The sequence below is a fragment of the Panthera leo genome, chromosome B1 (genome assembly GCF_018350215.1).
Source record: "Panthera leo isolate Ple1 chromosome B1, P.leo_Ple1_pat1.1, whole genome shotgun sequence".
In the NCBI taxonomy this organism is placed as follows: Eukaryota; Metazoa; Chordata; class Mammalia; order Carnivora; family Felidae; genus Panthera; species Panthera leo.
In genome coordinates, this window is record NC_056682.1 from 203,777,767 (window position 1) to 203,800,200 (window position 22,434).

General features: G+C 48.4%; 1 protein-coding gene across 4 annotated transcripts in view; it reads right to left on the bottom strand.

Moving 5' to 3' along the window:
* Positions 1 to 22,434, bottom strand: part of NSD2 (nuclear receptor binding SET domain protein 2) — an 89,409-nt gene that overhangs the window by 63,489 nt on the left and 3,486 nt on the right. The window contains exon 1 of one of the 4 annotated variants that reach the window (XM_042937101.1): positions 13,468 to 13,614. The exons of the other annotated variants lie outside the window; for them this stretch is intronic. The gene's annotated coding sequence lies outside the window, so the exon portion shown is untranslated. Of the gene's footprint in view, positions 1 to 13,467; positions 13,615 to 22,434 lie in introns of those variants that run through there. 4 annotated transcript variants of the gene reach the window in all.

A 22,434-nucleotide genomic window follows, 5' to 3' on the forward strand; every position in this document is an offset into this window, starting at 1 on the left:
TAAACATATGAAGAAACAGGGAAACCACACAAACTCACCCTGAAATGGCCCAAATATTAAAATCCAGCAAATAAGAATTTTAAAACTTTTTTTAATTAAAAAAAATGTTATCTGTATTTTAGAGAGCGAGCAAGTGCGCACAGGCAGGGGAGGGGGAGAGAGACGGAGGGAGGGGTAGTGAGAGAGAGAGGGAGAGAGAGGGACAGATCGAGCGAGTACACATATCCCAAACAGGATCCATGCTCAGTGCAGAGCTTGATCCCACAGATCAAGACACAGAGCTTGATCCCACAACCCTGTGATCATGACCTGAGCTGAAATCGAGAGTCCAACACTCAACCGACTGAGCTACCCAGGCATCCCAGCAGATAACAACTGTAAAGCATCTATTATAACCATGCTCAAGAACATAAACAAAAATGTATTAATAAAATAATAAACTGGAAATGTAACAAAGAAATAAAAACTATTTTTAAAAAAAGAGCCAAATGTAAATCTTACAAGAGAAATACTGTAACTGAAATCAAAGCATCATTGGATGGGTATTAGATATATATCCAAAGCATATTAGATATGTCAGGAAACTTGAAAATAGATAGTTAAAAATTATCTTGTCTAAAAAACAGAAAAATTAATTTAAAAAAGAAAGAGGGGCATCTGATGGCTCATTAGGTCAAGCTCCTGACTCTTCATTTCAGCTCAGATCATGATCTCATGGTGAGTTCAAGCCCCATGTTGGGCTCTGTGCTGTCAGTGCGGAGCCTGCTTGGGATTCTCACTCCCTCTCTCTGTGCCCTCTGCATTCTTTCTGTCTAAAAATAAATGAATAAACTTTAAAAAAAGAAATAAAGTGAGTGAGCGAGCCTCAGCACTCTACAGAACAATATCAAAACGTCTGGATTCCCACTCACACCCACAAGGAGAGAAGGAAAAGAATGAGACAGAAAAAACATTGGGGGAAGAAACAGCTAGAAGTATCTCCCAAACTGGGTGAAACATAAATTTATAGATGCAAGAAATGCAGCACAATAAATCTAAAAGAACCCACACCCAAGTGCACATCAGTCAAAATGCTGAAACACAAGATAAAGGGAAAATCTCAAAAGCAGTCAGAAGAGGGGTGCCTGGGTGGCTCAGTGGGGTGAGCGTCTGACTTCAACTCAGGTCACGATCTTGCGGTTCATGGGTTCGAGCCCCGTGTCAGACTCTGTGCTGACAGCTCAGAACCTGGAGCCTGCTTCAGATTCTGTGTCTCCCTCTCTCTCTGCCCCTCCCCCGCTTGCACGCTGTCTCTCTCTCTCAAAAATAAATAAGCACTAAAAAAAAAAAAAAAAAAAAAAAAAAGAATGAAGGCAAAAATACATTTTAAAAGAAATACAAGTTAATAAGCTATCAATAGATCTCCACTACAAGAAATGCTAAAGGAAGTTCTTCGGGGGAAGAAAAATGAGACCAGACTAAAATTTGGATTTTTTTTTTTTTTAAGTTTATTTATTTTGAAGGGACAGAGTGCAAGCAGGGGAGGGGCAGGGGAGGGGGGAAGAGAGAGAGAGAATCCTAACCAGGCTCCACACTGTCAGTGCAGAGCCTGATGTAGGGCTCAAACCCATGATCTTTGAGATCATGACCTGAGCCGGAATCCAGAGTCGGACACTTTAACCGACTAAGCCACCCGGGTGCCCCTGAAACTTGGATCTTTGAGAAGGAAGGAAAGGCACCAGAAGTATTGAATAAATGAGTAAATATAAATGACTATTTGTTCCTCTTAGTTTCAAATTCATGTTACCAAAGCAAACTTTATGATTGTGGGGACTGTAACTTAATAGATACGTATGACGACTGTAGCATGGGAGAGGAAGTAAATCAATCTAGACAGTTGCAAGAATCTTAAACTTTCAATGAGGTAGAATATTAACTCTGAGCAGAGCCTGATGAGTTAAGTGTGAAAACTGCGATCCTAGTTAGAGCAAAACCACAAAGAAAACAATGCTAAGAAGTAGAGCCCGCCGGTAAGTCAAGAGTTTAGCTGCCGACAGTTAAAGTTTGGGATATTTTACACAAAATTCAGATTTCTGGCTTCTCTCACAAGGCTAGAAGTCCCGGGGCCAGGATTCAATGTCAAGCCTAGGTTTACGTGAATCACAACCTGACGTATGAACCACACTTTTCAAGATAGCTGGTTCCCATTTTAAACCCTTAAACATGTTAAACCTGCTTTAAGTTTGTGGACTTCACAAGTCTGTTTTCACTGTTGTTTTTTTAAGTTTCATTTGTGTTGCTGGTCTCCTTGCCTCGTCACTGTCTCCTCCTCATCTGGGCACGGACGGCTGACGCCCCGGGACCCCACCTGCGAGAAGTCTCCAAGGCGCAGGGCCGCCACAGGCCACTGGCCTTCACCTCCCGCGTAGCAGCGCAAGTCAACGACCACTTCGTCTTATGTTTCTAAAAGTTCTGCTTTTTACCGAAGTCATAACGATAAATTAGAAAATCTTTCACCGTGTCCAGCCTTTCAAGAAAAACCAACCGTAAGCAAGGGGTGGAACGCCTGAGAGGCCCAGAGCCCACAGAGCCCAGAGGGCCCTGCTCCCCACCGCCCCGCAGGGACCCGTCGTTCTCGCCGGGAGGGGAGGCAGGGGTTTGCAAGTAGGAAGCGCGAGGCACATCAGGCCAGAACCACCGCCCCCCCCCCCCCCCCAAAAGGACAGTGTGTTAGCCCCAGGCCACATTCGCTTCCAGCCGTCTTTATACGGAAAAAAGGAGAGAAAAGGAGAGAAAAGGAGAGCGAGAACCCCAGACAACAGCACCCACAGACCTAGTGCTTCGGGCTTACTCTGGGGTGCTCGGTACCTGAGAACTGGAAAAGGAAGTGCACGCAGCACCCCGTCCGTGGGCCTCCTCTGGTCAGACCGCCCGCCACCCACAACGGCCTGCGGCGGGTGCTCGCATCCCATTTCCCGGGCGGGCGCGGAGACCGCGACACCCGAGTCATAAAGCGGGAAGGCACAGGGGCGGCGGCGGTCCAGCCCCCGGTGCTGCCTCCCACAGGTGTGGGTTGGAGGAGTGAAAGCCGGCCTCCTCTTGAAGCCAAGTCTCATCTGCCCTTCCTCAGAGGCGATTCCCGTCACAGGTTCACTGGGCATCCTTCCAGCCTCAGGCGTGCATCCGGCAACAGAGTTGTCTCGTGGGTCCGTATTTCCACAAATGCCACCACACACCGATCAACCTATCTTTACTTCCCCGTGTCGGTATATACCAGTCGAGCTCAGTCTTTCCAACTGCTATGCCTTATGCATCACATAAATATCATTCCCGCTGTTTAAATTACTCCAGAACGTAGAAAATACTGGAAAGTTTCCCAAAACATTATAGAAGGCTGGCATAGCTCTCATACCAAAACCAGAACATTGCATGCAAAAGAGAGCTACAGACCGAGATCAGTAAAAAAAAAAAAAAAAAAAAACACTGTAAATAATATCACAAAACAGAAGTAAATCAAACCCCGTCACTACTACACTAAAAGATGCCAGAGAGGATTTACCCAGAAACGACGATTTGGTATCAGGAGCTCTATTAATGTTATGTCACCGTGTTAACACACTACAGGAGATTTCTGATGAAGGTAGTCAAGTAGTTTTTTCTTTTAAAAAAAGCCAGCTATGCTGCCTAATTCAGAGCAAGAAAGGGAAACCTTCAGGTCCAGGAAGGAAAAGCAAACAGCCATCAGCCTCAGCGGGCAGAGCCCGCAGCTGTGAGTGAAGCAGAGCTCAGGAACAAAGCGAGGGCTTGGGGCTCCTGGCTCCCCAAACAGAGCCTATAGCAGATCAGAAGGGTGTGGAGGGCAGCGGGCTGGAGTGGCTCAGGGCACAGCGTGGAGGCCGCTGCCTAGCCTGGAATCCGGGCTCTAATGCTTATTAACCATCCAAGTGACAACATGCTCTCCTCCACACTCCACCTCCTGAGGACAGAGGACCGACTTCATAGGGTGGTTCTGAACACTGGGGAGGAAGAGCAGGCATCACCCAGAGCAGACCGGAGTGCCTACTGTCACAGTGCCATCAGCATCTGAGCCGATGGCCAGCCTGGGGCAGAGCCCTTGGCAAATACCCACCAGAGAACACCGGGGAGACAGAATCACTCTGGAGAAATCTGCCTCAGAGGCTGTGATATCTCGAATCCTGAGCCAGGAAACTTAAGTAAAAACCTCTCTAGAATGAATGATGCTGGTAGGGCCCCGCAAAGGCAAGCTGGAAACTGCTCGGGGGATCTTGTACAACCCAGAGCAGGCTGGAAGATCTCCCTGCTGCAGGAAACCAGGAGAAAGAGATCACACAGCACGCAAACCCATCACCAGCAGAGAGGAATATCCAAGGAGCCAGGCACAGCTCCTAGCTCCGGAGAACGAGCTCCTAGCTTCCACAGAGTAAGAACAGGAAGTTATTTTTCTCACAATTTGCAGATTTGGAAAAGAAAAGAAGGCACTGGAATTAAAACAGTTGAGTTGAGGGGCGCCTGGGTGGCTTGGTCGGTTAAGCGTCCGACTTTGGCTCAGGTCATGATCTCACGGTCCATGAGTTCGAGCCCCACACTGGGCTCTGTGCTGACCGCTCAGAGCCTGGAGCCTGTTTCAGATTCTGTGTCTCCCTCTCTCTCTGCCCCTCCCTGTTCATGCTTTGTCTCTCTCTGTCTCAAAAATAAATAAACGTTTAAAAAAAAAAAAAAAAAAAAAAACAGTTGAATTGAATACAGAGGACTAACCACAGCTAAATATATAAACTAATTAGAAGATAAATCTGACCAACTCACCAAGCCGTATGGCTGGTAAAGACACGTAAAATATTTACGAGGGATTAAGAGACACAACATTCATGTTTCATTCTTTCAAAAATTTCTACAGTGCCTATGCTGTGCCAGACACAGGATTTTAGGCACTGGGGCTACACTATGGAACAGAACAGGATTAAAAACATTCTGCCATCCTAGCTAATGCAATTAAGACAAGAAAAGGAAATACAAGTATACAGACTGGAAGCAGTAAACAAAACTGTTGTTCACTGATGACATGGTGTCTATGCAGAAATCTGAAAGAACCAAAAAAGTCTTGGAACTAATAAGCATTCATATGAACATTAGAGGACACCAGGCTAGCATTCAAAAAAGTCAATCACTTCCCTACATGCCAGCGATAAACAAGTGGAATTTGAAATTAAAAACACCATTCACATTAGCGCTCCAAAAAATGAAATACTTAGGAATAAATCTAACAAAACATTTACAAGACCCTTTGAAGGAAAACTATAATGTTTTTATTTATTTTTGAGACAGAGAGAGACAGAACACGAGCAGCGGACAGGCGGGGCGGGGGGGGGGAGACAGAATCTGAAACAGGCTCCAGGCTCCGAGCTGTCAGCACAGAGCCCGACGCGGGGCTCGAACCCACGGACCGTGAGATCGTGACCTGAGCAGAAGCCAGACGCTCAACTGACTGAGACACTCAGGCGCCTCTTGAAGGAAAACTATAAAACTCTGATAAATAAAATCAAAGAAGAGCTAAACAAATGGAAAGATGTTCCATGTTCATGGATAGGATGGCTCAATATTGGCAAGATGTCAGTTCTTCCTAACTCGATCTAGAGGCGAAATGCAATCCCACTCAAATCCCAGTAAGCTACCTTGTGGATATTGACAAACTGATTCTAAAGTTTATGTGGAGAGCCAAAAGACCCAGAAGAGCCAACACAGTAATGAAGGTGAAGAACAAAGTAGGAGAACTGACACTACTTGACTCTGGGGTTCCTATGAAGACAGTACACTAAGGAAGGTAGTGTTGTACTGGCAAAATCAGAGATAAGTGTTCAACAGTAAAGAAGAGACAGACCAGAAACAGACTGTCATAAATACAGTCAACCGATCTTTGACAAAGAAGCAAAGACAATACAACGAAGCAAAGACAGACTTTTCTACAAACAGTGCTGGCACAATGGGACAACCACATGCAAAAAAAAAAAAAAAAAAAAAAAAAAAAAAAGACTCTAGACACAGACCTTAACCCTTCACAGAATTAACCCAAAATGGATCATAAACTTAAATGTGAAATTTAAAAAAACTACAAAACTTCTAGAAGACAACACAGGAGAAGACCTATACGACATCGACTTTGGCAGTGACCTTTTATATACAACACTAAAGGCACAACCCGTGAAAGAAATATCTGATAAACTGCACTTCATTAAAAAAAGAACAAAAAATACCAAAACAAAACACCTTACCTTCTGTGAAAGACAAGGTCAACAGAATGAGAAGACAAACCACAGACTGAGAGAAAAAATTTGCAAGTGACATCTGATATAAGACTGTTATCCAAAATATAAAAAGAACTCTTAAAACTCAACAACAAGAAAACAAACAACCCAACTAAAACATGGGCCAAATACCTTAAAACAAAACACCAAAGAAGAAATATAGATGCCAGATAAGCATATGAAAAGACGTGCGATATCATAGGTCATCAGGGAAATGCAAATTAAAATGAGGTAGAACTCCACACACATCAAAATGGACAAAATCCAGAACACTGACAACACCAAATGCTGGCAAGGATACGGAACAAGAAGACCTCTCCTTCACTGCTAATGGGATGTAAAATGGTTCAGCCACTTTGGAAGACAATTTGGTGGTTTCTTACAAAACCAAACATAATTTTATCATAACATCTAGCAATCCCATTCCTCGGTATCTACCCAAAGGAGTTAAAAACTAACATCCACAAAAAAACCTGCACAAAGATTGGCTCTACGCCCAGTGTGGAGCCCACTGCAGGGCTTGAACTTACAACCTTGAGATCAAGACCTGAGCTGAGATCAAGAGTTGGATGTTTAATTGACTGAGCCACCCAGGCACCCCTGCACACAGACGTTTATACCAGCTTTTATTCATAATTGCCAAAACTTGGAAGCAACCAAGATGTCCTGCAGTAGATGAATTAACAAACGGTGGACCATCTAGACAATGAAATATTACTCACGCTAAAAATAAATGCGCTATCGAGCTAGGAAAAGATACGGGGGAACGTTCAATGCACGCTACCTAGGGAAAGAAGAGACTACACACCGTATGCTTCCAACAGTAGGACATCCTGAAACAGTGAAAAGGTCAGTCAGTGGTTGCCAGAAGGAGGGCGATGAATAGGCAGAACACAGAGGATCTTTAGGGCAGGGAAACCACCGTGTACGATGCTACGACAGTGGACACCTGCCGTGATACGTTTGTCCAAAACCACACAACGCGCAACGTCAAGGGTGGGCCCTGGTGGAAACCGCGAACGCCGGCGATTAAGACACATCCGCGCAGGTTCGTGAAGTGCAGCAAAGGTACCACCCTGGTGGAGAATGTCGGTAACGGAAGGCTATGGATGTGTGTGGGTGGGGGGCAGGGGTATATAGGAACTCTCTGTACCTACCTTCCTCTTAATCTCCCTGTGAATCTAAAACCGCTCCAAAAAAATTAATTCTGCCCATCCAGAAGAATTTAAAGCAGAGACTCAAAAGAGGTTTATAATCCAACAATCACAGCACCATCATTGGTAACATCCAAAAGATGCCCGCCTGTCCATCAGCAGGGAATACGCAAAATGTGTACATAGACAGCGTCCAGCCGTGAAGAGTGATAAATTCCTGCACACTACAACATCCGTGAACCTTGAAGACATTATGCCAAGTGAAAGAAGACAGTTATAAAAGGAAAGGTACTGTTTTTTAATTTTTTGTTTGTCTACTTTCATCTTATTTCAGAGAGAGCGTGTACAAGCAGGGGAGAAGAGCAGAGGGAGACAGAGAGAGAGAGAACCCCAAGCAGGCTGCCCACTTGCACTCCATCCCACAACCCTGGGATCATGACCTGAGCCGTAATCAAGAGTCGGGACACTCAAGTGACTGAGCCACCTGGGCGCTCCTTTTTAAAAAAATTTTTTTTTATTTTTTAGTAATCCCTACACCCAGTATGGGGCTCAAACTCATGACCCCGAGATGAAGAGTCACATGCTCTTCCAACAGAGCCCCCCCATTTTTTGAAGTTTATTTACATTTACTTTGAGAAAGAGAGTGAGTGCGGTGGGAGCACAGTGGGGGTGGGGCAGAGAGAGAGAATCCCAAGCAGCTCCGCAGCTGTCAGCACAGAGCCTCACGTGGGGCTCGAATCCACAAATCGTGAGATCGTGACCTGAGCTGAAGTGGGACACTTAACCGCCTGAGCCCCCCAGGCGCCCCTTATTTACGTGGGTATGCACGTATTTACTTACTTTTAGGGCAAACACTGTACAACTCCACCTACACGAAGGACCCAGAGTGATGATATTCATACAAAGTGGACTGGTGGCCGCAAGAGAACGGAAGCAGGGTGGGGGCTGGTGTTCGATGAGGGCGGGGTGTCGGTTTGGGAAGGTGAGACGGTCCCGCAGATGGAGGGGGGTAATGCCTACACAGAGGTGAACGGACTTCATGCCAATGAAGTCCACACTCAAGAGTGGTGAGAATAGTAAATTTTATGTCATGTACAACCGCCACAAAAGAAAGGATACTCTGCCCTCAGGAAGCTGACGTCCCAGTGGAGTTCTGGGAGAGACAGGGAGGATGCGGGAAAGGCAATTTCAAAGGGATAATGATGGAAATTTTTGCAGAGACGAAAGGAAATCATGTTTTCAGACTGAAAGAGCAGCCAGGGTTCTAAGCAACATAAATAAGAGCAAGTCGGTGTTCAGAGTCATGACTGAACATTTAGATGAACGCATTCTCCTAAGACAGCTCGTACCATGTTTGAATAGCTATAATTATTTAAAACTCCACCCTGACGTTGTTGACTTTAGGCCTCGCCACACTGAAGCCACACAACATGAAGGACAAAAAGAAAATCTTAAAACCCATAAAAAATAAGCTAACTAGGGGCACCTGGGGGGGCTCAGCCGGTGGGGCATCCGACTTTGGCTCAGGTCATGATCTCACGGTCCATGGGTTCGAGCCCCGCGTCGGGCTCTGTGCTGACAGCTCAGAGCCTGGAGCCTGCTTTGGATTCTGTGCCTCCCTCTCTCTCTTCTCTTCCCCCACTCATGCTCTGTCTCTCTCTCTCTCTCTCTCTCAAAAATAAATAAACATTAAAAAAAATTTAAAAAGAAAACATGACTGCTGGGGCACCTGGAGGGCTCAGTCAGTTGAACGTCCGACTTCGGCCCAGGTCATGATCTCACGGTTTGTGGGTTCAAGCCATTCATTGCTTCGGGCTCTGTACTGACAGCTCAGAGGCTGGAGCCTACTTCGGATTCCATGTCTCCCTCTCACTCTGCCCCTCCCCTGGTGTGCACTCGCTCGCTCTCTCTCTCTCTCTCTCTCTGTCTGTCTGAAATAAACATTTTTTTAAAAAGATTTTTTTAATAAAAATAAATAGGGGCGCCTGGGTGGCTCAGTCAGTTGAGCATCCGACTTTGGCTCAGGTCATGATCTAATGGTTCGCAGGTTCCAGCCCCGCGTCAGGCTCTGTGCTGACAGCTCGGAGCCTGGAGCCTGCTTCGGATTCTGTGTCTCCCTCTCGCTCTGCCCCCCCCCTGCTCATGCTCTGTATGAGTTCCATATGCACGTCCCTTTTACAAAAGAAATGCTAAAAGGGCATGGTAGCAAGAACATAAACCCAGAAGAAAGAACAGGATGCAAAAAGTAAGGGGAAAGAGGTAATTCTAAAACAATTTTTAAAATTATGGGGCGCCTGGGTGGCTCAGTCGGTTAAGCAGCCAACTTCGGCTCGGGTCACGATCTTGCGGTCCGTGAGTTCGAGCCCCGCATCGGGCTCTGTGCTGACAGCTCGGAGCCCGGAGCCTGTTTCAGATTCTGTGTCTCCCTCTCTCTCTGACCCTCCCCCGTTCATGCTCTGTCTCTCTGTCTCAAAAATAAATAAACGTTAAAAAAAAAAAAAAATTAAAAAGACTGTGAGAATATTTCTCACACGCATGTACACTCCTTCCGGAAACCCCAATAAAAATGACAGCAAAGGAATTTCAAGAACTGCGTGAACCCCCAGGGACACAGGCAGCAGAGGGAGTGGGGCTGCAGGTGCCCCGCGTGGGGGGCCCGCAGGGACCGAAGCCGCCTCACAGGCACGCGGGAAGAGAGAGGCCAGTAGCGCAAGTCCTCTTGTGCATAAACATGGTCCCTGTCAAAATGTCTTCCAGGAACGAATGCAGCACGTGATCGTGGTAGAAAGGAAAGAAAACACTGAAACAGAGTGAGACACGAAACTGTGGAAGTTAGACCGAAATTAGCAGCTCCGAGCTACGGGTGGCTTTTCCAGGGGGCAAGTGCAGGGGGCTACGCACCCCACCGCTGCCGTCCGCGACGAGCTCTCCAGGGCTACGTAATGACCTCCTCGCGTGTCACAGAGCACGTGTCACACGACCGCACACGTCAAACGGCTGGGCAGGGCCACGTGGAACAGAGGAGGGTCTGCAACGTGAAACAAGGCACGCTGCTTTCAGGAGAAAGGGACAAGTCACCCAGGAAGAAACGATCGGCATTCAGAACGACTTACAGGCACCAGGCCCGCTCCAGCAGCACCTGGAAACAGAGCGGCAGGTAAAGCACATTCCGTATTCTTGTGGAGCTAATATTCCAGAGGAGCAAGAGATTTCAAAATACAGACGGAGTATGTGAAGGAAAAGAGGAAGGAGAAAGATGGGGTGGAAGGCACAAGACGGCAGGAAGAGCGTCCTCCCCAGACCAGAGCTGAGCACTCTCCAGAGCTCATCTCCGTGGGGCCCCGCTGTCCCACACCCCCGGCCACTCGAGCATTGGGCCGCGGCCTGTGCTGTCCATTCTGGGAATCCAACCGAGCAGAGTCACTGCGGAGAAGTCTCGATGCTGGACAGCAGTAAGCCCTTCAGGACATTCCCTAGAGCCAAGCCGGCGGAGGGATCAAGCTCTCGGGTCACTCCCCCAGGGGCAGACGAGAGACTTACCCAGAAAGCCGGGAAACCGTAGCCTACAAATAAATCTGACTTGCAGACACAGACGCAGCTCCTTCCGTACTCCCTTGCTTTCTAACATGTCACACTCATCTGCCTGGAATATACTTTTCTCCTGCCTCCGCTGAGTGACGGCCTCCATCCTCACAATGAAGACTGCCGTGGGATGAACAACGAAATCAGGATGGCTTGCTATAGAACCAGGGTTGAGGACAACGGCCACTCCAAGTCTCTCATGAAAGAGAAGCTTTACTCTACAAAATTTAGAATTTATAGCAAAAGTCTGCTTCTCCTGCAGAAATGCACCTAGAAAAGTCAGGACTTTATAAATGACCTGTTTCTTGTTTTGTTTGGAAGCTCCGAGCCTCAGGCCGATCTGGATGCTAGCCTTGGGCCTACCCGTCCGCTTGCCTCCCCTGCTGCTCCAATCCTAACCTCATGATGATACCCAAGTTGGTATCTTCCTTGGTCCCATTGCTGGTTTTTGCTCTCAGTGTTACATGTCAAATCTCTGGACCCTCCTATGCTGCTGGCGGGGATGTGAGATGGTACGGCTGCTGTAGAAAACAGTCTAGCCATTCCTCAAACGGTTAAACACAGGGCTCCCACGACCCAGCAATTCCACTCCTCGGTGTCTACCCGAGAGAGAATTGAAAAGATACGTTCATACAGAAACTTGTACAAGAATCGTCACAGCAGCATTATTCATAAAAGCAAAAAAACCCACCCAAATAATCATGATAAACTGAGGAAAGAAATGTGACCTACCATACAATGGAATAGTCAGCCATAAAAAGGCCACACATCATATGATTCTATTTATAAGAAACATCCAGAACAGACAAATGCATGGAGCCCAAAAGGAGAAAGGTGGTTGCTGGGAGCTGGGGCATGAGAGGGGACTGAGAGTGACAGCTAGGAGTACTGGGCTCCACACCAGAATGATGAAAACAGGCAAGAATTACACGGTGCTGACGGTTGCAGAACCCTGAGACATACTGAGCAAACAGAAAGGAAAAAACAAAAAACAAAAACAAACAAGAAAAACATTGAAGTATAAATCTTAAAATGGTTTAAGTGGCAAATTTTATGGTATGTGAATTTTACCTGGTTTTTAAATATCAATTTATTTTGCTGAATAGGAAGGGTATTAAGCATATTAACTTGTATCGTTTATAGCTGTGAAATATTTTTTCCTATTTTCCCTCTAAAATACACCTGACGCGGACTGAGAATTCACCACATGCAGCAGGGGCATCTGCCACAAAAACTGGGAAGAGCTGGTGTCGGTCCAAGAAACATGCAGTCCCAGCCCCGTCCCAGCTGGACACAGCCTGGAGTCTAGTCTCCGGACGGGGCCCATCGGAGGGGCGCGCTACCGAGGGGGGAGGGGCGCTCAGCGCAGCAGCGAATTCTAAGACAGCTGCCAGGACCCAGGGGGAAACACTTACCAAGCCTGACGGTGGGGTCCCGACCAGTCAGCCTTCAGTCAAGCCCCCCACCCAGACCCTGCCACCAGCTCCAGGACCTCCATCTTCACAACAAACCTTCACTGAGAGCGGCGATCAGAATAGCGAGGAAACTCACAAGAAACAAGAATTTACAAAGGCAAAAGCGAAGCAGCAGCCCAGAGGAACACCTCGTACACAGAACGGGAGAGCCCTCAATGTGACTCCCATGGGAGTTGAAACAGACACAGCCTCCTACCTGGGTATTCTCTGCCCACCTCTGGTGACACAGTGGCCTCTAGGGAGGTCAATCAGGTGGCTAGGGTATGGGGTGGGAGAGAGATTTTCACACCATAACTTTTTAATTCTGAAGCAGGAGAACGTATCATCTAGGCTCTTCGTTAGATTTTTAAAGGAACATTATGAAAATGTAAAAATACTCCCAAAATAATTAAAAACGACAGCACTGTCTGTAGTCACATTTCAATACTGTTAAGGGGACAAAAAGAGACAAGACATCATAATCTCCTAGTCTTGCCAAAGGGCAGAGAGGAAGGAAGGAGGGAGGGAGGGAGGGCGGCAGGAAGGGAGAAAGGGGGAGAAGGAGAAGGAACAGGGAGCGGTGGAAGGAGGAGGAAGGCAGGAAAGAAAAGAGAAACACTGGAGAGAAAAAGAAGAAAATCTGAAGATCATGCTGACACAACAGCCATGTGATAAGAGTTCCAAACAGAAACAGAAGGTTTTAAAAATTATAAAAGAGCCCTAAACAGACATTTGTCCAAAGAGGGCCCGCAGACCGCCAGCAGGTACACGAGAAGAGGCCCAGCACCACTCATGGTCACAGAGAGGTCATTCAGAGCCACAGTGAGGACGACCTCACCCCTGCCAGAATGGCTAGCATCAAAACACAAGAAACGAGCACGGGCAAGGAGCGTGCACTGCTGGTGGGAACGTGAATTTGGTGCAACCACTGGGGAGGCCAGGATGGAAGTTCCTCAAAAAAATTAAAAACAGAAATACCATCTGAGGAGTGTCGGTGGCTCGGTCGATTAAGCGTCCCACTCCTGATTGTGGCTCAGGTCACGATGCCACGGATCGTGGGATGGAGCTCAAGGTCAGGCTCTGGGTTGACAGCACGGCCTGTTTGGGATTCTCTCTGCCGCTTCCGTGCACGCTCACGCGTGTGCTCTCTCTCAAAATAAAAAAAGACATTAAAGAGAAAGAAGAAACAGCACGTGACCCAGCAATCCCATTCTGAGCATTTATCTGAAGGAAACAACATTGCTATCTCAGAGGCATCGGCTACCCATGTTTAGTGCAGTGTTATTTACAACAGCCAACACATGGCAACAACCTCTGTGTCCATCAACCCACCAGCTGATGAAGAAAATATGGTAGATATATACAATGGAATACTATTCCATTGTATGTATCAAAAAATTGCCCCAATTAAAAAAAAAAAGGAAATTCTGCCATTTGCAACCCAGACGACATTATGCTAAGTGAAATAAGCCAGAGAGGGAAAGCCAAAAACTGTGTGATCCCCCTTACATGTGTAATCTGAAAAAGAAAAAAGAAAAAAGTCACACTCATAGAAAAAGAGAGTAAAACAGTCAGGGGCTGGGGGTGGGAGAAACAGGAGAACATTGGTCAGAGAACACAAACTTTTGTTTTGTTTTGTTTTGAATCTGAGAGACAGAGAAAGGGCACACCTGTGCTCGCACAAGCAGGGGAGAGGCGCAGAGGGGGAGAATGTGAAGCAGGCTCCAGGCTCAGCAAGGAGCCCAACCCGGGGCTGGATCCCACAACCCTGGGATCATGACCTGAACTCACTGACTGAGCCACCCATGTGCCCCAGAGAATACAAACTTTCATTTATAAGATTGAAGATATAATATACATTATGGTGACTATAGTTAATAATGTATTTCACTTGAAATTTGCTAAGAAAGCAACTTTTAAGCACACTCACCACACACAGTTTATATTGTACGCTTGAAACTAACTTAACGCTGTATGTTAACTACACTAGAATTAAAAACATCTTTTTTTTAGTATTTATTTTTGAGAGAAAGAGACAGAGAGAGGGACAGAGACAGTGCAAGCAGGGGAGGGGCAGAGAGAGAGGGAGACACAGAATCTGAAGCGACTCCTGGCTCTGCAGAGCCTGACACAGGGCTCGAACCCACAAACTGCAAGATCATGACCTGAGCCAAAGTCAAGACGCTTAACCGACTGAGCCCCCCAGGCGCCTCTAAAAACATTTTTAAAGGTAACTTTTAAGTGATGGATAACTTGATTATGGTACTCATTTCACAACGTATATGTATATCAAATCATTACCTTGTATGCTTTAAATATATAACAATTTCGCTGGTTATACCTCGATAAAACTGGAGAAAAATAGAAACATAGTCAAGATTTTTTAATTATGGAAGAGATAACTTAAAATGTCCCAGAATCAAACGGTTAAAAAGACCCACCAAGTCATCAAGTGCCAGCATAATGAGTGCAGAGGAGACCCATGGCCAAGGGCAGGGGCGGGGGGGGGGGGCAGGGTGCAAATAACAGGTCATAGGCAAAGAATCAGAAACCGCGATAGCATCAGTGTTCCTAAAAGAGAAAATACACATGGCAAGCCCCAAAATACTGAAGCAATGCACTTCAAATTTGTGAGAAAATTATTTCCAATCCAAACCACGTAAGCAGCCAAGCTATCAACCGACATAGGAGATTGTTTTAGCATGCCAGGTCTCAAAAAATGTCGCCTCCTGGAGCACATTTAAGAGAAGCACCACAGGTTAAAGTAAATCACAGAAGACAAGAGACCCAAGAATCGGTGGTCCACCTGTGAAGGGAAGAACACGCAGCCGTGTCACAGGCCCGTGGGGACCCAGTCTGGAGCAGGAGGGCAAAGAGCTCCGAGGTCACCGAAAGAAAAACATGGCAGTGACAGAGTCCAGCTGACCATCACTAAAGGCTCTTTACACGGTTCACCTGGAAAACCTGGGACTGAATTAGTAATAGACGCACGGGAGACCAGGCAAATGGAAAACAACATAATGCTTTCCACTAAGGAAACACGAAAGCAAATATTACCCAGCACACTGTATGGTTCAGCTGAACAATGTAACAGTGGCTAAATATCCATTTAAACCAAAAACTGTTATAAAACTGTGGTGGACTAAAGATGGCCCAAAATTCTCTCTCACTCCCCTGCACAAAGAAAGGTCTATGTTTCCACGCCCTTTGTCTGGCCTGGGGCTGTGACTGCTTTCACGGAAAGAGCATGACAAGAGCAACGCCACACCAGCGCCCACCTAACCTTGGAGAGCAGCCGCCACCACGCTGAGAGGAAGCCCAAGCAGCCTTGTGGGAAGGCCCCCCACCTTGGGAGAGCGGAGGCCTGCAGCCAAGAGCAGAACTGCACACACATAAATGCTGGGTTTTCAACCACCGAGTTCTAGAACAGCCGACCACGTAGAAATAGATTCGCCAGCACCACAATATTGGGAGGAAGCAGGGAAGGGAGTGGGAGGCGAGGGGACAAGAAAGACCCTTAACTCCCAAAGACGGAACCCGACACATAACATTAAACCTCAAAGTTCTCAACTCTGCCAAAATGAGCAAGTCCTTTTTTTCAGAGTGCAGATAGAGTCTACAGAAACGACTAACAAGAGCGCAGCGGTTGCCTCAGGGGATAGGGGAGCAGAATTTGTTCTTAGGGTTCGTGGTCCAGTTCGATAAAGGAGAAGCTAAGCCAGAAATAGCCATAAACATTTTAGTTGGTGAGGTTACGTTTCCTTCCTTCCCACACTTCTGCATCATACCAGTTTTTCACAAAATGTGTTTTCTGATTTAAAAGTTATCTGTAATAGGGGCGCCTGGGTGGCTCAGTCGGTTGAGTGTCCGACTTCGGCTCAGGTCATCATCTCACGGTCCGTGGGTTCGAGCCTCACGTCGGGCTCGGTGCTGACAGCTCGGAGCCTGCTTCAGATTTTGTGTCTCCCTCTCTCTCTCTACTCCTCCCCGGCTTGCACGCTCGCTCGCTCTCTCTCTCTCAAAAATAAAGATTAAAAAATTTAAAAATCATCTATTATAATAATTAAGCTTCCTATTTCGCCTTAATGATGTGTCAAGAGTTCACGCATCCTTGAAAGTAGGACTTCTATGAACTCCAGCGGGAACTCAAACTCGGGTTCTGCTCCACCCCTACCCTGCCCATCACTCCTGTGCCCAGCGGTTCATGAAGGGAGAAGAGCAGCGAGGTGGCGCCAGGATATGAGCAGCTACAAAGAAGCAGCCCTGAGATCTCGGCCGCGCGCGGAGAACAGGTAGCTGGCGAAGACCACGGGAGGCAACGCTGGTTTCTAGGGGACGCAGACAGCCCACAAAGGGGCTCAACCACGAGCGGCCGCCAGGTCCAATGCAACAGCAGGTGCACGTCCCTCCCACACCCGCGCTGGCCACGCTGGGCCCCACAAGGAGTCTCCCTGGGGGACTCAAGAGGCTGCCGGTAAAGGAAGAGCGAGGTCCTGTTATTAAAACGTAACGGGCCGCCAAGGCAGATTCCCTCTGCCTCAGACACTTATCAACCTACAAACACAAGGAAGGCCCCTCTCCAAAGGAAGCAGAGAGGGTAACGATCCAGGATTTCTTCTGAACCAGGAGACAGCCCTCAATCACACTCCACTGACCCGTGGCGGGCGGCCGACACGAGAGCACGGGACGCCACCTGCTGATTCACACGGGTCCCTAGAGCAGCCGAGAGCACTGTACTGTCTGAGAGACGCACGCGAGCTTAGCCTCCAAAGGTGGGCAGTGGACAACACGAACCACTCTTATTTTTTTTTCAAACAAGTTATAAGCGGTTGAATTTTAAGGAAACGAATACTTTTTTTATACAACTTTCAGAACTAGACAGAAAACAACCCAATAACCTGTTAACGTGATGCGTAATCCCGACTCAGGTCCCACAAAGCACAGAGCTTCAGAAACAGAACGGGGAGAGGAAAACCCACCGCGCTGCTCTGCCAGCAGTCCCGCTTGCAAGCCTTCATTCCGGGCACTGCTGCTTTCAACAAAACACGCTTGTCCTCTCCCACCTGAGGAGGACTAGGCCGCCCGAAGTCAGACAGCTTCCCCACGCCCTCAGGCCAGACCTTCCCACAGAAATTCCAACGGATGAGAATCAGGGGCCTCGCGACCAGACGCCGGACAATGCTCGGCAGCACCCCAGTCACACGCAGACCAAAACCTGAGCGGTTCTAAGTCACCCGCACTCCGTCCTGCTCACCCCCCGAGGCCGTGGTGGGTGGCTGCGCCCTGCTCTCGGATCTGGCCACGGGGACTGCATCCGGTGCTGACCCCTCAACAGGCAATTGTCTGTTCGGCTCACACACGTCGAGCGCTTGCAGGGACACAGAAGTGAACTAGAGACAAGGGCCCTACCTTCAAGAAGCTTCCACTCGAGGGGGAGGGGCAATAAACAAAGTAACGGCTGATGTGGAGAAAAATAATCAGCCAGGGGGATCTGGGGAGCAGACAGGACACAACTTCAAAGCCGGGGGGGTGGGGGGGATCAACGTGAGCTTCACTAGGAAACTGATATTTCCACGAAGACATCAACAGAAGTTTTCATGATTCTTTAACAGGCTGTTCTTGGTTTCTGAACCACGAAACCAAAGTAGATATAAATTGTTCTTACAGAAGAATATTTTGTCTAGACGGTGAATGGCACCCCATCTATCTGGTTTTATCAGACAAAACTTAGGGGCCACCCCAAACATCTCTCCCATCCCAAACAACAGGTCTTATCGGTCTTATTCCAGAATCCTTCCTACACACACCCACCTACTTCTCCCCACACCCACCACCTCGGCACTAGCCCACCACCAGCATCCTTCACCGGACAAACACCGGACAAACACCGTAAGGTCCTAACTGGCTTATCAATCAGCAAAGTCACAGGCAGTTCTCCTCGACGTAGAAAGCATCACAATCACGTGAAAAGCTCATCTGAACACAGATGCCGGGCCCCCCTCCAGAGCTTAGGACTCAAGAGGCCAAGGACAGGCCCGCAAACGTGTGTGTCCAACAAGTTCCCAGGTAAATATGGTGCCAGTCTAGGGGCCAGGCTTGGAGACCCAAGGACTAGGTCATGCTGCGGTGACAAGCCCCAAAGCCATCACCTGTTACCTGGTTCAACCCAAAGGGTTCTCTCCTGCTTACAGTACAGATCTGTGTGCTCCCACAATGAGAGTCAAAAAAGAAGATATGATAAAGCACACATCTCTCAGATCCTCTGGTCAGAAGCAACAGGTCACTTCTCATTGTCCAAAGCAAATCATACGGCCACACCAAACTCCACGGGGGCAGGACTGTTCAGTCCTATCGGGCACCAAACGTCCAAAGCAAGGACAACTGGAAAGATCCCCGTGCAAATGGACAGCAGCCACGGCCTGGCCTCCTGTACCCAGCTCTTCACGCTCCCCCGTCCTCCCATCACCAACTCTACAGACGACTCCAACAAAGGCACTGTCCAAAGCCAACGGATGTGTGTCTCACCCACACGCCCCGCCCTTCCTTAAACCCTCCAAGGGCCTCGTGCTGCTCTTAGGAGGAAGATCCTTCCTACGGCCCCAAACTCCTGCCCCCTTCTGACCTGTGCAGCTTCATTTTGCACACGGTCCCCTCACCTTCCGTTCCCGCCCCAGGGTCTCTGCACAGGCTGCCCCCTCCTCTACGTACGCGTGCCTACCTCAACCAGGTGTGTCCCCCACCAAGCCCTCTCCTGCTCTCTGCTCCAGCACCCATCCCATCGGGAAGTCTTCCCTGAAAGCCAGTCCCCAGCTACATAGAATCTCCCTACAGATGCTACCAGACGCATCCGAGATGTCCTTCACGACTTTCCTCTTTTCTGTCATGGAGAATTCTAAACACACATAAAGGTAGATAGAGCAGGTACAGCCCCACCTTCCCACAAGGTAATCCCGACTCAGGGATTGTCCTTCCGTGGGGACAGCCCCACGTTCCCATACCAACCTCGACCTAGGTCAGTCCTGATCCAGCCAGCCATACATCCACTGTCCCCTCTTCAGAGAATTGTGAAGCAAATCCCGCGTGGCGCATCATTTCATAGGTAAGTAACTGAACGTGTCTCTAAAAGGTACAAGTTCTTTTCGTAAGTAAGCTCCGTGCCCAATACGGACGGGGCTTGAACTCAGGACCCTGAGATCAGGTCACATGCTCTACCAACGGTGCCAGCCAGGTACCCTCAAATTATGTTCTTCAAACATAACAAAACCATTATGGCAGCTAAAAAAAAATACCTCCTTAACGACACATCCAGTCAGTGTTCCGGTTCCTAAGTATCCCGGCTATCACAGGTGATGTTTAGCCACGTCTCTAACCAACTGGCCTGTCTTGGACACAAATAAAATGTCCACAGAACACTTTTGTTCCCTGTTGAAGAGATCAGGCCACTGGTCTTGTAGGTTCTGCCAACGGCGACCCTATGGTTTAGCTTAACGTGTTCCTCTCCCCCTGTATTTCCCATGAATTGGTTGCTGGACACAGAGCCTTGATCAGATTAAGGTTCGACGGTTTGGCAGGACTATTTCAGGGTTTCCAAAGACGTGTCTCCCCTGTTTCATCCCCCTCACAGGTCTGTAAACTCCACGGGGTGAAGGCCATAGGCTCTGGTTCATCGCTGGAACACAGCTGATACTCAGTGAGCGAAGAAATGTTAGAAAGAAGTGCACCGCCATGCTGACTAACAAAAACAGAATGGCCCACCCTCCCAGCCACGTATAGACGGGCTTCTGTTAAAACATCCCGAGAGGCAGAACAGTAAGCTGCCAGAGACGGAAACAAAGGTCAGGCCTTGCAGGGGCTCTAATCACTTATGGCCGCGTGCCTTTGGGTCAGTACTTAATATCTTTGGGTTTCGGCCTCCTGCTGTGAGGGTTCGACAAGAGGTAAAGAATATCCAATGCTGGAAGCTGCAGAGAAAAGCTCTATGCAGACGGCACCAACTTCAAATCTTTTGGGGGAAACGACACAGAAGTCTCTTATTTCTAACATGTATTTTAATCTAAAAAATGTAGGAATTCACACTTTCATGAAACAAAAAGCTTCAGGAAAAGAGAAGACTCCAAAGCTGTCCCCACTTGTTAACGGAGTACTCAGCGGCACTGTTCGAGGACCAGAAGACAGGTCAGAAGGTCCTCCCCCTGAAAAAGTCACGACCTAGAAAAGAGGAAGGGACGGGAGCCCACACAATGTGCTGTCACGACAGGGCCTAGCATTCACAAAGCGATGACAAACTTGGGAGCAAAAAAGCCAAACAACAAAGACCCTGTATCTAGTGCTGTGGGTGCTGGGTGGGCAGCACCAGAGGCAACAGGTCACCAGAGCTGCAGCACCAGGACAGCGAGGTCTTGGAGCAGCCAACAGAGATGCTGGACAAACACGCAGGGGCCACACGCTGTGCTCAAGACCCATGGCCTCCTCTACGGGGCAAACAGGAAAAGCACCAGGGATACTCGTGGCTGGCAGGTGAGATCAGGGCTCCTTTCTGCAGGGAACAGAGATCAGAAACTAGGCCCAACTTCCCTCTCACGAGTACACAGGGAGACAAAAATGGTGCCCCAGCCACCAGATTTTTCAAATTATGAATACTGGAGTCACCTGGACCAAATCTGTCCCCTGAATTTGAGCCCTATGCTGTGCCCCAGCCCATCAATCCCACTTCAGCCCCCTTTCTTGTATCTGCCCGCTCTTCCCATCCCTACCTCCGGGGCCTTGGAGAGCCACAATTCTCTAGCACTGGTTCGTGAGCCTCCTCTCTGACATCTGTCACCTGCCCATGGCCCTCCTCTGCCTTCCCAACCTCACAGCAGGGCAAGCATACTCACAGCACTTCTGAGACTGTATACACCCAAAATCAAAGAACTGAGAGTCCACTCATTCAAATAATCACGGAGCAACTGATGGTCACTTGGGCACCACCCTAGGCACTTGGGCATATGAGAGTAATCAAAGCCAGGAGAGAACAAGTCCCCACCCTACAGACATGTCAATGGAGCCAGGCAGATGGACAGATCAATAAAACACAGTGTCAGGGGATAAGTGCCGAGGAGGAAAGGCTAAGGCAGACGGGTAGTGCCAGGGTCTTTTAAGTCAGCGGTCAGGGAAGGCGCCTGGGAAGAGGTCTCAGCAAAGACCTAAAGGCAGGCAAGGAGCTAGCCGTGCAGGTGTTCAGGGCAGAGCATTCTGGGCAGAAGAAACAGCAAATGCAACTACCTGAGGCCACGCGTGGCCGCGGTCCTTGCGATGGGCCAAAGAGCAGTGGGAACGGAGAGTGGGCGAAGGTGGGCGAAGCACAAAGCGCTCCCGGCATAATTACGAGGGCCTCTCAAAACAGGCAGAGACTTGGGTGGCCCTGTGGGAGTGCGGTCCAAGCAGAGAGTTGAGCGAGAGGTAAGAAAAGCCAACGGTGCCCACGTGCGCACTAGGGGGTGTGTAGGCAGGGAGGTGGCAAGCACTGACCATGCAGATGCCCAAGGGAATGGGCCGCAGGACGAGACAAGTGCAGCACAAGCTGAGGGGCCAGGGACACTGTCTCGAACCCTAAGGCAATGGAGATCCTTGAAAAGTGGGGCCTCACGTGATCACACGTGCACTTTTCACAGTCGAGGCAGGGTGTAGGGAGCTGACTGAAGGCGGTAAAACTGGAGTCAGAAACACGCTTTCTGATCTGTTGGCCTCCAGAATACAGCAGCAGAAACACATGAAACGTTACCAGAAACACGAAGGTGCTGCTGATATAAATATATCCTTTGACAGCATAACAAACAATTCACACCATCAACTCTTTCCATGACAACCCAGTCCGCTTAAACGCGAGGTCCCAATTCCTTCCAGGAGTAAAGAGTGTTCCCTGTACACCTGCTAGGAAACTCTCACTACTGGGAGCTTTAAGCT